The sequence below is a fragment of the Odocoileus virginianus genome, chromosome 3, assembly GCF_023699985.2.
Source record: "Odocoileus virginianus isolate 20LAN1187 ecotype Illinois chromosome 3, Ovbor_1.2, whole genome shotgun sequence".
NCBI lineage: Eukaryota > Metazoa > Chordata > Mammalia > Artiodactyla > Cervidae > Odocoileus > Odocoileus virginianus.
Window position 1 is genome coordinate 46,675,370 of NC_069676.1, and position 16,125 is coordinate 46,691,494.

The 16,125-nt window shown below is 43.1% G+C and overlaps 1 protein-coding gene across 2 annotated transcripts in view; it reads left to right on the top strand.

Moving 5' to 3' along the window:
• Positions 1-16,125, top strand: part of CTNNA1 (catenin alpha 1) — a 320,722-nt gene that overhangs the window by 99,444 nt on the left and 205,153 nt on the right. The window contains exons 3-4 of one of the 2 annotated variants that reach the window (XM_020908383.2): positions 8,254-8,419; positions 8,853-8,951. The gene's annotated coding sequence lies outside the window, so the exon portion shown is untranslated. The remainder of the gene's footprint in view (positions 1-8,253; positions 8,420-8,852; positions 8,952-16,125) is intronic. The other variant, XM_020908385.2, reaches the window with a different exon arrangement.

The window sequence follows — 16,125 nt, forward strand, 5'->3', positions numbered from 1 at the left end:
GAGACAAACCTGTGACTAAATGCAGGTACTGGGACCTGAAACCCTCTATTCCAGATAGTGAGTCACATGAGTGGGTATCTGTCAGCCCAGGAACTTAACCCTTAAGGAAGCTGCCCCCAGCCCTTCTACAGCTGTGGTTCAGAGAAAGATGCCAAGGCCTGAGTCACTTACCTGGGAACTCCCTTGCAGAGACTGTCCTTGAAATAAGATAATGCAAATATCTGAGCTGGACTGCCCAGGGGGCCAGTTCCCACCAGTCTCCACTGATGAGCTGCTTCTGCCCATTGAGGCCATTACAGCAAGGGTAAGCTTGAAGCAGCATTCCAGCAGGAGCTTCTCCAGACATGAAGAGACTAAGCAGGTAGAAGCTGCTGCATTGGGACAGGTCACATGTGGAGAAGGATCCTGGGGGGTAGACATCTGGGAAAGGGACAAGGTGAGCATCACTCATCAGGAGAATGATTCCTAAGGCCTCCTTACCAGAACTGCAGCCTGAGATTCTGTCAGGCAGGGATGAGGCTGTGTTAGTGACAGGTCTGCAGCTTGACCCCCCATAGGAAACAGTGAGGCCATTGGTGTGAGTATAAGCCATGGCGAAGACTCAGCAGAGATTTAGTGGACTAGAGTCAGGAGTCTCAGGCTAGATATTGACACAGTCCTGAAGGTCCTAGCTGTGGCATGTTGTGATGGAAGCCTTAAGGGATGTAGATTCCAACCTCCTTGTTGTGCAAATGGGGAAACTAAGGCCAAGAAGAAGTAGTGAGCTGCTCAAGGTCCCCAGCAATGAGTGAAATAGCTGGCACCTCTCATAATTCAGTGCCTTCCGGTGGGAACCACCATCCCCCATGTCTTCCCTATTCTAACAACAGAAAGTAAAACATTGAAAATTCAAAAACAGAACATTGAAACCAGGAGGGGAGCTGTGTTTAACCTGGCTGCGTTGTCTGAGCCCATTTAACGGCCCTTGAGTATCCCTGGAAAGCCCAGTTGGCATCCTGCATTGTGTGGATGGGGTTCCTGCTTGTGCCAGTCACTCACCAGCCCACCTCCAAACGCAGAAGGGTGTTTGCTTTTGGGCACGGCATCTTCGCCTGTGATTTTCCTTTGATGATATCTTGTTTTGCCAACTAAATTAAGACTATGACAGAGAACAGAGACTACCTCTAGCAGTTTAGTTCAATTAAGATTTCACATCAACAAATTAAAATGCATCCTTACCGTCTGCAAAGTAAATCTGCCTGCGTTTAGGAGGAGGCTCTGACATTTGCTGTTCAGGCACCTAACTGCTAAGAGCTAAGTGTCATTGGGGCCCCACCCCTTCTGGGACTGGCTTGGTGGTGGGGGTGGGGTGGGGGTGTTCAGGGCCAGGGTTTATCTCCAGGGACTGACAGCTTTCTGGGCCAGAGCTTCCAAAGCCCGAGTGTGAGGACCAGGCTGAGCCTTTGATGAAGTTTTCACTGGTCCTCTGTAAAATCACAAAAATAAGAAGTATGAGATCACGTTTTTCCATAAAACTACGTCAGTTCAAACTAAAGGACTGTTAACGAATAGTTTTTAATTTGACAGTCACTCTTCAAGGGACTGAGGAGTCAACAATGAACAAAACAGACGAAAATCCCTGCTTTCTCAGAGCTTTTATTCTATGGGGAAAAGACAGAATATAAATAAGACAAATGAGTTAAATATGCAATAAGTTAGAGAGTGACAAGAGCTGTGGAGAAAAATAAAGCTGAGAAAGAGGATAGGGAGTGTGGAGGGCAGAGGGATTTGTGATTTTTAAATTGGACAGTTGGGAAGGCCACGGTGAGGTGACAAATGAGTCAAGACCTGGAAAGGTGAGGGACTGAGCCGTGAAGATATGGGAGATAGAGGAGGGGCACTGCGGATAGAGTGGTGTCAAATGTGAAGGCTGATGTGGGGCTGTAGGTGGTGTGCAGTTGGAACAGGGTGATCAGGAGGGGGAAGAGAAGGAAAGGGGGTCAGAGGAAAGGGATTATAGACCATTATAAGGATTTCGGATCTGAGTGAACAGGAAGTCAGCACAGGGATGGAGCAGAGAAGAGACAAGCTCTCCCTTAGGTTTTAACAGGATGGTTCTGGCTGCTTTATGGAGCATAGGCAGAAGGAAGGCAAGGTTGGGCGCAGGGAGATAGGAGACTATTATAACTAAGTGAAATATGGTGATGGCCAGAGTGATGGCTGAGGAGCATGTCCCATGAAATACGATGGCTCTAAATGTTCAAAATTAGTAATATCCTAGAAAGTCCAGCATGGAAGGCCAGCTTCTCCTTGACCTCTTTGGCAAAAGGCAATTTCATTCGTGGTCCTGGGACAGGGCCCTCAAATCCTTAATGGCAGCACAGGGACCACCCATAGTGTGGTGCTCCAAAAAATAGACCTTTTCCTCTGTAAAATGAGATGAACGATCTTTTCTTTCTAGAGAAAGCAAGTAAAGCTATTTCCTCTGTTGAAAATTAGAGAACCTGAGAGAGCACAAGCCTCACAAGGGTAGGTACCATGTCCATACCCTGTTCTCAGATGCTCCCCAGCAGCTGCGTCTAGGTTCAGGAGTCGTGTACTCCAAAAATAGTTGTTGAACAAATGAATGAGTGAGTACCTATTTCTCCTATAGTTTAGATAGGGAGTTATAACAAACCTTGAGAATATATATATTTTATATATATATACACACACACACACACATATATATATGGAAAGTAAAAGTGTTAGTTGCTCAGTTGTGGCCAACTCTTTGTGATCCCATGGACTGTAGCCCACCAGGTTCCTCTATCCATGGAATTATCTGGGCAAGAGTACTGGAGTGGATAGTCATTCCTTTCTCCAAGGCATCTTTCTGACCCAGGGGTCGAATTTGAGTCTCCTCCATTACAGATGGATTTTTTACCATCTGAGCCACCAGGGAAACCCACATATGTATATTTAAAACAGACGGCTGTTTGTGTGTGGTGGTGGTGCATTTGTTTTTTGTTAGTTTGCTTGTTTTCTGTGAATATAAAAACTATTACATGGATTAGTTCTTTCTGATGAAGGATTTGGATAATTTCAGGGTTTGTTTCTCATGCTCTCTTTTCCTCTTCTTTTTTTTTTTTTGTTTCCTTTCTCCCTCTTCTTCTGTAATCTTAGCTGGCCATCGTGTAAAACTGGACAGAATTTTATGCTTCCTATTTCTAGTCTTTAAAGTGGATGCATGGAATGTTTTTTATTTTTATCTTTTACAAAAACCCAACAACTACATTATGTTGTTTTTTACTTGTGGAACTGTTAGTTGATTTTCCTCTCACAGTATGTCAGCATCCCCACTTTCTGAGTCTAAAAAGTTAATACTACTTCCTGGTGGGAAGGAAAACATACCCAACATGGGACTCTGGACTTCACCACTTTAAACTTCTTTTCTATTTAACTTGCATGGTAATTTGCATATATCTACATATGTTATGCAATCAGCCTCCTCTCCTTTTACATTTAAGCCTAAAATAATTGTGCTTTTATGATGTTCTTCTTCTCTGCTGCCTTCTTTATTTCTTAGTGGTCCTGCGATTTAGATTTTTGTAAAAGGAATTGATGAAAGGCCAAGGGTACAGACACATTACCCAAACAGCTATGGGGGAGAGAGAAACTGGGAAGCAGCGTGGTGAGATTGTCTTTGGGATTCATTTATTCACTCACCAAATGTTTATCGAGCACTTACCGTATTCTAGGCTCTGTGCCAGGTGCTAGGAATACAGTGGTGAGGAAGCCAGGCAGTTCTTACTCAGGTAGAGCTTATATTCTCTTGAGGAAAATAGACAATAAACAAGTAAACACATGAATACATCATGGTTTCTGATACTAATAAGTGCTAAAAGTGGAAACATAGTGATTGGAAAACTGGTTTAAATTTCAGCCTAGTTCAGTCGCTCAGTCATGTCCGACTCTTTGGGACCCCATGGACTGCAGTACACTAGGCTTCCCTGTCCATCAGCAACTCCCAGAGCTTGCTCAAACTCATGTCCATTGAGTTGGTGATGCCATCCAACCATCTCATCCTCTGTCTTCCCCATCTCCTGCCTTCAATCTTTCCCATCTTCAGGGTCTTTTCCAGTGAGTCAGTTCTTTGCATCAGGTGGCCAAAGTATTGGAGCTTCAGCTTCAGCATCAGTCCTTCCAATGAATATTCAGGACTGATTTCCTTTAGGATAGACTGGTTTGATCTCCTTGTAGTCCAAAGGATTCTCAAGATCTCCAACACCACAGTTCAAAAGCATCAATTCTTCGGTGCTCATCTTTCTTTAGGTCATAGAAAGTCTCTGTGGAAAAGTGAAATTTGAACTGAGGCCTGAGTGATTAGAAGGAGACAACCAGGTGAACATCTGATGGAAAACTATGCCAACAACAGGAATAGCCCCAAAATGAGAAGGAACTTGAATAATTTGAGAAACAGAGAGGAGGTATAGCATTTCAGATACTTTCAGTGGAAAGAAGGGAGAAGGTGCCTCAATTCAAAGTGGTACAAAAAAAAGAAAAAGGAATTTTATTACCTCATATAAAGAAGCCTGAAGGCAGAGGGGCTAGGGTTGTAAGGTTGGCTAATTTAGCAAGTCAGCATCATTTAGGGCTAGACTATTCCTTTCTTTCTTCTTAGTCACCCCCTTGTGCTTAGGTCCTTCTGGGTGCCAAGATGGCTGCCAGAGCTCCAACTCCCTCGAGCAGTGCCTAGGAAGAGAGCAAATCCTTCCCTTTTTAGAACAAGGAAACCCTTCCTTTGACAGTATGCAGATTTCCCTTCATATCTCATAACATAACAAAAATTTGATCACATATGCATTCGTGAACTGGTCATTAGCAAAGAGAATGAGTGACTCATTGGTGTATAGTTGAGCAGAGGAGCAGTCTAGCTTCTACTGAACTTCATGGAAGAACCAGTGCTATCAATTTCTGACAAAAACCAGGCTTCTGGTTTCTGAGAGTAAAAGTAGGCTTATGTGAGCAAGGAAGAAGTAGGGAATGCAGCCATCCTGACTGGAGTGTAATGGTACCTCATTGTGGTTTTGATTTGCATTTCTCTGATAATGAGTGATGTTGAGCATCTTTTCATGTGTTTTTTTGCCATCTGTATGTCTTCCTTGGAGAAATGTCTGTTTAGTTCTTTGGCCCATTTTTTGATTGGGTCATTTATTTTTCTGGAGTTGAGCTGGAGGAGTTGCTTGTATATTTTTGAGATTAATCCTTTGTCTGTTGCTTCATTTGCTATTATTTTCTCCCAATCTGAGGGCTATCTTTTCACCTTGCTTATAGTTTCCTTTGTTGTGCAAAAGCTTTTAAGTTTCATTAGGTCCCATTTGTTTATTTTTGCTTTTGTTTCTAAAATTCTGGGGTGTGGGTCATAGAGGATCCTGCTGTGATTTATGTCGGAGAGCATTTTGCCTATGTTCTCCTCTAGGAGTTTTATAGTTTCTGGTCTTATATTTAGATCTTTAATCCATTTTGAGTTTATTTTTGTGTATGGTGTTAGAAAGTGTTCTAGTTTCATTCTTTTACAGGTGGTTGACCAGTTTTCCCAGCACCACTTGTTAAAGAGGTTGTCTTTTTTCCATTGTATATCCTTGCCTCCTTGTCGAAGATAAGGTGACCATAGGTTCGTGGATTTATCTCTGGGCTTTCTATTCTGTTCCATTGATCTATATTTCTGTCTTTGTGCCAGTACCATACTGTCTTGATGACTGTGGCTTTGTAGTATAGTCTGAAGTCAGGCAGGTTGATTCCTCCAGTTCCATTCTTCTTTCTCAAGGTTACTTTGGCTATTTGAGGTTTTTTGTATTTCCATACAAATTGTGAAATTATTTGTTCTAGTTCTGTGAAAAATACCGTTGGTAGTTTGATAGGGATTGCATTGAATCTATAGATTGCTTTGGGTAGTATAGCCATTTTGACAATATTGATTCTTCCAATCCATGAACACGGTATATTTCTCCATCTGTTTGTGTCCTCTTTGATTTCTTTCATCAGTGTTTTATAGTTTTCTATGTATAGGTCGAAGCAACAAACAAAGGATTAATCTCAAAAATGTACAAGCAACTCCTCCAGCTCAACTCCAGAAAAATAAATGACCCAATCAAAAAATGGGCCAAAGAACTAAACAGACATTTCTCCAAGGAAGACATACAGATGGCAAAAAAACACATGAAAAGATGCTCAACATCACTCATTATCAGAGAAATGCAAATCAAAACCACAGTGAGGTACCATTACACGCCAGTCAGGATGGCTGCTATCCAAAAGTCTACAAGCAATAAATGCTGGAGAGGGTGTGGAGAAAAGGGAACCCTCTTACACTGTTGGTGGGAATGCAAATTAGTACAGCCACTATGGAAAACAGTGTGGAGATTTCTTAAAAAGCTGGAAATAGAACTGCCATATGACCCAGCAATCCCACTTCTGGGCATACACACTGAGGAAACCAGATCTGAAAGAGACACGTGCACCCCAATGTTCATCGCAGCACTGTTTATAATAGCCAGGACATGGAAGCAACCTAGATGCCCATCAGCAGACGAATGGATGAGGAAGCTGTGGTACATATACACCATGGAATATTACTCAGCCATTAAAAAGAATTCATTTGAATCAGTTCTAATGAGATGGATGAAACTGGAGCCCATTATACAGAGCGATGTAAGCCAGAGAGATAAAGACCATTACAGTATACTAACACATATATATGGACTTTAGAAAGATGGTAACGATAACCCTATATGCAAAATAGAAAAAGAGACTCAGATGTATAGAATCGACTTGTGGACTCTGGGAGAAGGCGAGGGTGGGATGTTTCAAGAGAACAGCATCGAAACATGTATATTATCTAGGTTGAAACAGATCACCAGCCCAGGTTGGATGCATTAGACAAGTGCTCGGGCCTGGTGCACTGGGAAGACCCAGAGGGATCGGGTGGAGAGGGAGGTGGGAGGGGGGACCGGGATGGGGAATACATGTAAATCCATGGCTAATTCATTTCAATGTATGACAAAAACCACTGCAATGTTGTAAAGTAATTAGCCTCCAACTAATAAAAATAAATGGAAAAAAAAATTTAAAAAAAAAAAAGAAGTAGGGAATGACTGACTGTAATTTGGTGCTGAGGAATATTGCTGCAGGAGGACAGTGCCTGGAGCACTGGTATAAGAGAAAGTTATGGATAGGGAACTGAAAGAATGCAGAGCTTGGTTCAGGTTCTTCAAATGTAATCTTTCAGAACCATGTAAGTCCCTAAGACGTTATCCCATTTTGCACTAGTTACTCCCTCCAGCGCAGTCGCTCTCCCTGTCACCCCTCCCGCACCTGCACCCCTGCAGGGAGCCACCTCACCTCAGGGATGTGGGTGGAGCTCTAGAAAGGCTGCCCAGCTCAAGTATTAGACAGTGACTCTAATGCTAGCTGATAACTCTGGGTAAGTCACTTCCCTTCCTTAAGCCTTAGTTTCATTACCTATAGTAATGAATGACACAATAGCATTCTCTTGCTAACTCTTCAGGAGGGTTATAAGGATCAAATAAAAGAGTTTCTGTATGTTCTTTGAAAACTATAAAGGGCCATCATTATGATTGTTATTACCGTCTTTCACCTTCAATGAGAGACAAAGGGTTTTTAAAAATTTTATTTTATTGAAGTATAATTGACTTGCAGTGTTGTGTTAGTTTCTGTTGTACAGCAAAATGATTCAGTTATACATATACACATACACATTCTTCTTTATATTCTTTAACATCATGGTTTATCACAGGATATTGAGTGTCATTCCCTGGGCTGCACAGTAGAACCTTGTTTATCTGTTCTATATGTAATAGTTTGCATCTGCTCATCTCAGACACCCAATCCATCCCTCCACCACTGCCCTTGGCAACCACAAGTCTGTTCTCTAGAGACAAAGCAATTTTATATTTTGAGTAATCACTTCTTCCAGCCCCTTGGGAAGGGACAGCTGTCATTTTGGAAAGTTGTGGACTCTGAGGGGGTAAGGAGGGTAGCCTTGGGCTCTCCTTTGCCCTTCATTCCCCCAGAACTTTCCTGAGTGTCTCTCCCCCTGCCCCCACCCCATACCCCCCACCCCCACCCCCACTCCTCAGTTTCTATGCTTCGCATCAGAAATGTCCTTAGAAACAAGCTGGGCTGATGTTCAATAAAATGTGAGCTAAAGCTGGCTGAGTTATTATCCTTTTTTCTTGATAAAAAGAGTGGATGTATTTTCATTACTGGCAGAGTGCTTTTAGCTGGTGCGGACAATTAAGCCCTGGAAATGCAGCAATCCATTTCACACTGAGAGAAGATTTGAGGGATGACTCACCAAACACCCAGGCCCTGGAGGAGCCAAAAGCATGGTCACTGTTCCCAGTAATAAAATCCGGAGCATTTTCGTGGTGATAAGGTAAAGTAGCCCCCAGATGACCCCAAGTGATTTGCCCCACAGTGAAATGCTGCTGCTGCTGGCATCTCTCCATATACCTCAAGACCTTCTTAGCCATCCTCTTCCTTATTCTCATCATTTTTTGGGAAAGCAGATTGGGAAGAGCTCCGTGTTACGGGCAGTATAACATTCTACCAAATGTTAGCTTTTAGGTTCAGACACTCTGTGGTTTTGCTTCCTAATATTTTGATCACCTCCCTCACTCTTCAAGCCAGACTCTTTGTCCAAAGAACCAGATCTCTGAGACACAACAGAGTTGTCCATCCCAAAGGTACAAGATCAGTGGAAAAAACCCTCCTCTAGGAGATCAGTGACAATCTCCTCTCTCCTTTTCCTTCTTTTTTTTTCTCTTTTTCAAAGATAAATGAGCAGTTCTAATTTCACTTCCCCACAGGCAGAGGTAAGATGACCACTCACAACTTCCCTGCCCCACCAACCTAAGCTGAGAGGAAGAGTCTTAAGCTGCAGATTCTTGAAAGCCATCCATTTGCTGGTAAGTTTGGTCATTTGGCTACACATCTATTATACCTCCATCCTTAAGAACAGTGGGGGAAAAAAAAGAACAGTGGGGCACCAAGGACAGTTTTGCCACCTCCTTCACCTCTATGTCTCCTGCAGCAGTGCCTGGTAGATATTTGTAGATATTTGATGAATGAATGAATGAACGAATGAAGCCACCTCTGTCTTGGTTTATTTCTCGTGGCTTTATTGTTTTGTTCTGTTCAGTATACAACTCCCCCCATCATAACTTAGAAAGTGAAAATTACTTCAGAGATATGGGGACTAAGTGAGTATCAGTGGAGTTAAAAGCGATTTGGTACATTATTACAATTTTTTCTTAAACCACTTAAGCTCTAGTTTCCCTCCTGTTTATTGTTAGAAGGCATCCCAAATCAGTCATGAACTTTCATCTGCTTTGAGGGAGTAAGAGGAGGGGGCTGGGGTGGTTGTCCAAGCTTATTATCTTCTCCATTACTCAGGCGTGTTCCCCTGAGCTTTCCCATGATTTTATTTTAATGCTGTTATTTGTATTAGGCGAGTCTCCAGCTCAGTCAGGCCAAAAAGGGAGGTAGAGGAATCAGGGAGGAGCTGATGGAAAAATAAATATCCTGTAGGTTCATGATGATCTGACCATGGCTTTAATGTGAATCAGATTTGCTCTAACCTGCTTTCCCACAGTCAGCATTTCTGCTAGAAATAATTTGTAATTATCAAACTCCAGTTAGGCTAGAAGACTCCTTGCAAAGGACTTTGATATGATTAGGGGAAGGCTTGGAAATGTAATTTGCATGGTTCTTGTCCTCTCTGCCAATGACATTCCTGGAGAAAGCACCTTCCTGGCAGCAGAAATTCCAAGGGCAGATAGGAGCTGGGGACCAGACTTCAGAGTCCCTGAGGCTGCTGCTCTAAGGCTCGCCCAAGAAGATGTTTTCCTGGAATAATGAGCCTGAAAAATTTCCTGTCTCAGCATTTCAAGAACTGAGAGTCAGGGAGTGGCCCAGATGAGACAGTGCCAAGTACATGCTGACCGGCAGCTGTGCCCAGCACTTCAGCGTGAAGGCCCTTAGGTAACTGCCGAGCATCTGGCATGGGTATCCCAAGAGAGTCCTGGTCTTGCTCCTGGCTGAGAACAATCCTACCTATCCCTCCCCTCATCTTAATCCTTCAGCTCTGTAGCAGCTGAGGCAGAGAAGGACAAAAATTAATCAAAGGTACACTGAAAAATACAAATATTATGGAAAGAAGTTAAAGAAAGCCTAAATAAATGAAAATATATCCCATGTTTGTTACTGAACCAGGTTCATTTCCTTTGACATGCAGCAAGTAAAACAGTGAGATGCAGCAGAGAAAAGGGTTTATTCACAAAGCAGCCAAGTGAGAGATGCGAGAAAATCTACCTTCCTGAAGGTGAAAGGCTTGGGATATTTATGGGATAAAGAAGCAGAGTGACCTCAGATGTGGGGAAAGATAATTAGAGGCAAGAGAAAGGTGAAGCAATTGGCATTCCATGCAGGCCTATCTCAGAGAAGGCAATGGCACCCCACTCCAGAACTCTTGCCTGGAATATCCCATGGGTGGAGGAGCCTGGTAGGCTGCAGTACACGGGGTCCCGAAGAGTTGGACACGACTGAGCGACTTCACTTTCACTTTTCACTTTCATGCATTGGAGAAGGCAATGGCAACCTACTCCAGTGTTCTTGCCTGGAGAATCCCAGGGACGGGAGAGCCTGGTGGGCTGCCGTCTATGGGGTCGCACAGGGTCGGACACGACTGAAGAGACTTAGCAGCAGCAGCAGCAGCAGGCCTATCTAAGTTATGGGATAGGATGCTTCTTCATGGGATGCATTTTCAGAAAATGGCTGCATTAACATTAGGATAGAGTTTTTGGCCCTCTGATATCCAAATGTTATCCTTCAGAAAGTCGAGCAGACTCAACTGAATGGTTGGTGGTCTTAACTGGTTTGAACTGGCCTCCGTGTTTCTGGAAAACAATGTAAGCAACAGTTACTATAGTGATCCATACATCAGAGGTATTATCTATAGGGGCTGTCAGTTAAAGAAGTCTTATGGTATGTTGTCTAAGCAATGTAAAGCTTAGAGGGTATGCAATTGCAAAGACAATTAAAGCAAGCTTAGTTAGTAAAGGCAAGTTACGGGATATTATTTAGTAAGCAAGTTATAGTTTGAAGGCTCTGACTGATAACTGCCCCGGTTTCATATTCATGGAAGACTCAATATTGTTAGGATGGCACTACTGCCTAAATTAATTTACAGATTCAATTCAATTCCCATCAAAATCCCCACTGCCTTACAATAAGAAAAAACTAAGCAAACTGAAAATTAACAACTTTTCTTAGTCTCATCAGAAACTGAGATCACAGGACAAACTGCTATCCTGAAAATGAGGGAGCTAGGTGAATGCAGAGAATGCAGACCAGTTTACCTGAGGAAGAAATGGCTGGAGCCAGGAACCAGTAGCGCTGAAGTACTGATACATACGGCAGTATAGGTGAACTTTGAAAGTATCATGCTCTGTGAAAGAAGCCAGTCATCAAAGACCATACATTATATAATCCCCTTGAAATGAGTATCTGGAATAGGCGAATCCACAGAGACAGAAAGTTTAACAGTGGCCAGGCTGGAGTGAGTGGGAAGTGAGGAATAGCTGCTAACTGACACAGGATTTTTCTGGGATGATAAACATGTTTAGATTGTGGTAATGGTTGCACAACCATGTGAATATATTAAAAACCACAAAATTGTATGTTTTAAAGTAGTATTAATCTATATGAATCGTATCTTGGTTAAAAAGTAACAGTTAACCAAAGATGATTTGGAGTGGGAAATTCAAATTTCCCTTCAGTTTCAGCTTCCAGACCATTTTCGGGAGCCAGAGCCCCTGCAGGTCATTCTCCCACTGACAGCAAACCCAGCCTTTGTCCATCTTGCTCCCACCTCTCCCCAAGGCACTCCCTAGGGCTTTGCTGATCCAGTTAGAGGAGTTCTGGGATATGGGAGGAAAGAGAGTAAAGTAGGGGCCTGAAGGAAGGGGGCTAGGGCTGGGAAATGCTTGAAATGAGACTCCAGGGCCTTGTGATTGTAGCTACTGTTGTGCAGGAAGCTACCTCCTCCGTGATGTCTCCGTGGTTTCTTCTTTCCCTAATGCACTTCATCTAACATGTATCATTTTGACCGGCAGACCTCTCTCTTTACTGCCCTGCTGCCTTGTAGGCTCTGTGTAGCCCACAGTGGGCTATTTTACTTGTCCCAGATATGTGTTTCCTCTACAACAATACCACAGCCCCTTCCAGGGAAGGACCCCTGATCTTGGTCTCACAGACCCTTAATGTAGGTAGGAAAGAACTTTGGGCATCACTGGCCCTCTGTTCCTTTTTTTTTTAATAGTAGAGCCATTTTGTAAGATAGATTTGGTAGTTTCTTTCTTTTTAGAAAACATTTATTTGTTTATGGCTGCCCGGGGTCTTTGTTGCTGTGTGCAGGCTTTCTTCAGTTATTCGTGGACTCTAGGGCGCACCGGCTCTGTAGTTGTGGTGCTCAGGCTTAGTTGCTCTGTGGCATGTGGAATCTTCCTGGACTGGGGATTGAACCCGTGTACCTTTCATTAGCAGGGGGATTCTTAACCACTAGACCATCACAGAAGTCCCCTTCCTCCCTCATTTAAATGTAATTCAGCTATCAGCCCCTTGGGTTTATCCAAGTCTCCCAGACTCCTGGGGTCTCTTTCCCGTGATGTTCAGCTAGGAGGACTTACCTTATGCTGCTCCCCACCCTCAAGTACAATAGAAATCTCCATGTCCTGAGCCCCATGTCTTGGGAATTCTTGTGAAGTGTTTGAGAAGAATGGCTTTGAGGCCTTTATTTGCATTCCAGCTCTGCCATTTATTGGTGGTGTGACCTTAGACAAATTATTTAAATTCTCTGTGCCTCAGTTTCCTTGTATGTAAAATGGGAATAGTCAAAGCTCCTCCTTCATAGCATTAAATGAGTTACCAGTAATATATGAACATAAGCCACTTAGAGCTGTATCTACCACTCCATTAGGGTTATAAAAATATTTACTCTTATCTCGTGTTTCTGCTGAATTCTTAACCTGCTGTGCCTCTCGTCCCTTTCTTCTCTCAGGCCACCAATGTTCTTCGCTCTTCAAAGCATCTCTAATTCAAGTCAATAGGTGATAGCCTTTTATTGAAAGCTTGAGGAAAAGCAGAAGGGGACCCATACCACACAGCTCATCAACAGCTTAAAATTTTGTCTTGGGCCTCATTGGTCTTCAAAGTCCCCTGATCATTCTTGCCACCAGGGATCTCTCAACCACCATCCAGCTTGCTGCTTTGCTCTGTACACCATTTCCATCAATACCGTCTCTCATCTCTTCCCTTTCCTCAGTCAGCCCCTTATCCTGGGAACTTGAAATTTCATAGTGGAATTCTGTTCTCTCACTAAGCCTCACAGTAGTCATCTAAACCTTGCATGAAGGGCGCAGGGGAGCATAAGGTGAAGCAGGGAGAATATCCTGCATCCAGAGAGGCCTGGAAGCTGGTTTCCTGTTACAGAGGGCTCTTACAATGGGACTCAAGGAGGCCCAGCAGGAGCCAGGGATACCCCCAAGGTTCCCTGGATGGAGAGAAATTACCATCTTCCCAGAGAATGCATTGTACACCCAGCAAAAGCTGCATAAAGCACCCACTGCACAAAGGACTAGCCAGAGAGCAGCAGAGTAAAACTAGCTTCTTTGTGCCACTTGCCTTGCATAATTTGTTACTAGGCCCAGATGATCAGGGAGTTATTGTTTTCCAGGGAGGGTTGGAGGTGATATTTTAGCCCATTAAGGCCTCTGCTTCCCTAGGCCTGATTTTCCTCTGGCTCCGCATTGAACTTTTTCTCTAGCTGCCAGGGCAGGCAGGATTTCAGGCGAAGGTAATTTATGTTAATTTTTTCCCTTTCTGGTCCATTAACTTTTGTGATGTTAATATATCTTACTCGGGCCTCCTCACCACACTAGCTGCTGCTTCGGCTGGGAGCTGCAGGGCCTGCACAGGGGGGCGCCTGCTGGCTCGACCTCCTGGGCCCTGAGCGTGCCCTTCCTCCACAGTTTGAGGATGTTGGTCGAGGGTAGATTGGCTCCCGCCTGCTCAGACGAAAGTTAATGGTTCCCTGAAGTGGGATTCCTGGAAGCTCTGGGAGAGAATGTTGCCAACAAAGATCTTCCCTGGGCAATTCCTTCTGGCTACCCTGTTCCACACCCAGTTTGATAGAATGCTAATGGGAGATCTCCTGAGAGAAGGCTGGGGTGGAATAAATTGAGCAACACACATTTCCTTACATTATATGTGCAGTCTTGCAGGCAGAGCTCTGGGAATTAGAAAAGGAGTAAAAATCACGTTGCCCTTCAGGTGCTTTTCCTATAGTTGGGGGCTGGGGGGCAGAGGGTAGATGTACCCAAATAGGGTCAGGTCTGTTAGAAGGTGATGCTGAGGAGGGAGAAATTTCCCCCTGTACTTCTCTGGAGTTCTTGTGAACTGATAATAAAATGGACATCAGACAGATTAACAGGAAAAAAAAATTTTTTTTAAATTCATATGCATGGAGGTTCCATAGAAGTGGCACCTAAGACATGGCCAAAGCAGGCAGTTTTACATTTTGAAGACAAGGAAATAATAAATTAGTGAGAAATTAACAGGACAAAGAAACTTGGGTTTTGAGCTCCCAATTAGTGAAGAATCTAAACAGTGTTTGGGCTTGGAGTAGCAAATTAAAGAAGTAACACGGTTCATATACATCTTTTGGTTTGAATTCCCTGTCTTTGGCTATAAGGGTGTCCTTTTACCTCCAGATGCAGGGCATGCATCTGTCACATGAGAGATTGATTTCCTACTTTCAGGGAGACAGGAGAATCACACTGTCCCTCTTGTGTTGGCTGTTTAAGTAATTTTAATTTAAAATAAGCAAAATGCCATTGAGGAAAAAAAAAATGCCACTGAGGCACATTTTGGGGTAGCCTAACCTGGGCCCCAACAGTGACATGTGTGCTCATAAACATCACAGAGCTTTGCAAAATCCCTCAGGGCTTATAGAAAAATGGGATTAGGAGCACAATAATGAAAACTTCACCAGTGACACATTTTAAAAAGATAGGAACCTGACAAAAATGATAACATAGCTTTGTAGATGTTAAATAGTTAAGAAAAACATAAATATAGCACTCTGATGTGAAAAACAACAACTGCTGTTTGTGGAATTTGGTGTTGGCAAAGTCGCATCGTATGAGTTGTGAAGTGGAAGAAGGTGGGCTATCTGAATTTGTTGGGAAATTGTCACACTAGATGTGGATGGGTATGGATCATAATACATGTGTGGTGTCTGTGTGTGTTGTATTTTGTGTATTTCTACGTGTGTTGATTCAGGTGGGTGTATTTTTCTGCACTTATCTTGTATTTCTTATGGATGAAGTTGCACAGAAGCAAACTTTGCATTTTTGTTCAAATTGTTTCCTAATATATCAATCGGTTTGGAACAAATTCATGTTTTCAAAATAAGCCTTATAGAGACATAAGACTGTACACACACCAACTTCTATAATATAGGTTTATAACTGGATAATTTATTAAGATAATAGTTCATTAGTTCTCTCTACAATTTTTTCATCTTCTCCATTCCAAGCCGATGCCTTAGTGCTTTGTAGTTCTTTGCTTCCATGACATTTGCAGAATAGAAAACATGCAGTCATTCAATCAATAAACAAACATTCATGAGTCTCTCCTATGCACCAGGCAGGGTTCTGTGCACAAGAGGATAGAGCAGTGAACAAACCACACTGCCTTCGTTTTCATGGAGTAAGGGTTCTAGTGGGAGAGAGAGACTAAAAACAAATACAGGTATCATAGAATGTCAGGCAGTGAGGAGTGCTGTAAAGAAATACAGAGCAGAATAAGTGGTTGGAGTGTGACTAGGGGTGGAGGGAGAGGACATAACTCCTTTAAAATCAGACAAAATAGTGGTGAGAAAGGGGCCATTTGAGCAGAGATCTCAGTGAAGTGAGGGAGTAGGCCACATGATTATCTAGGGTATGCATGTTCAAGGCAGAGGGAACAGCAAGTGCAAAGGCTCTGAGGAAGAACCATGCTTGGTACATTCGAGGAATATCA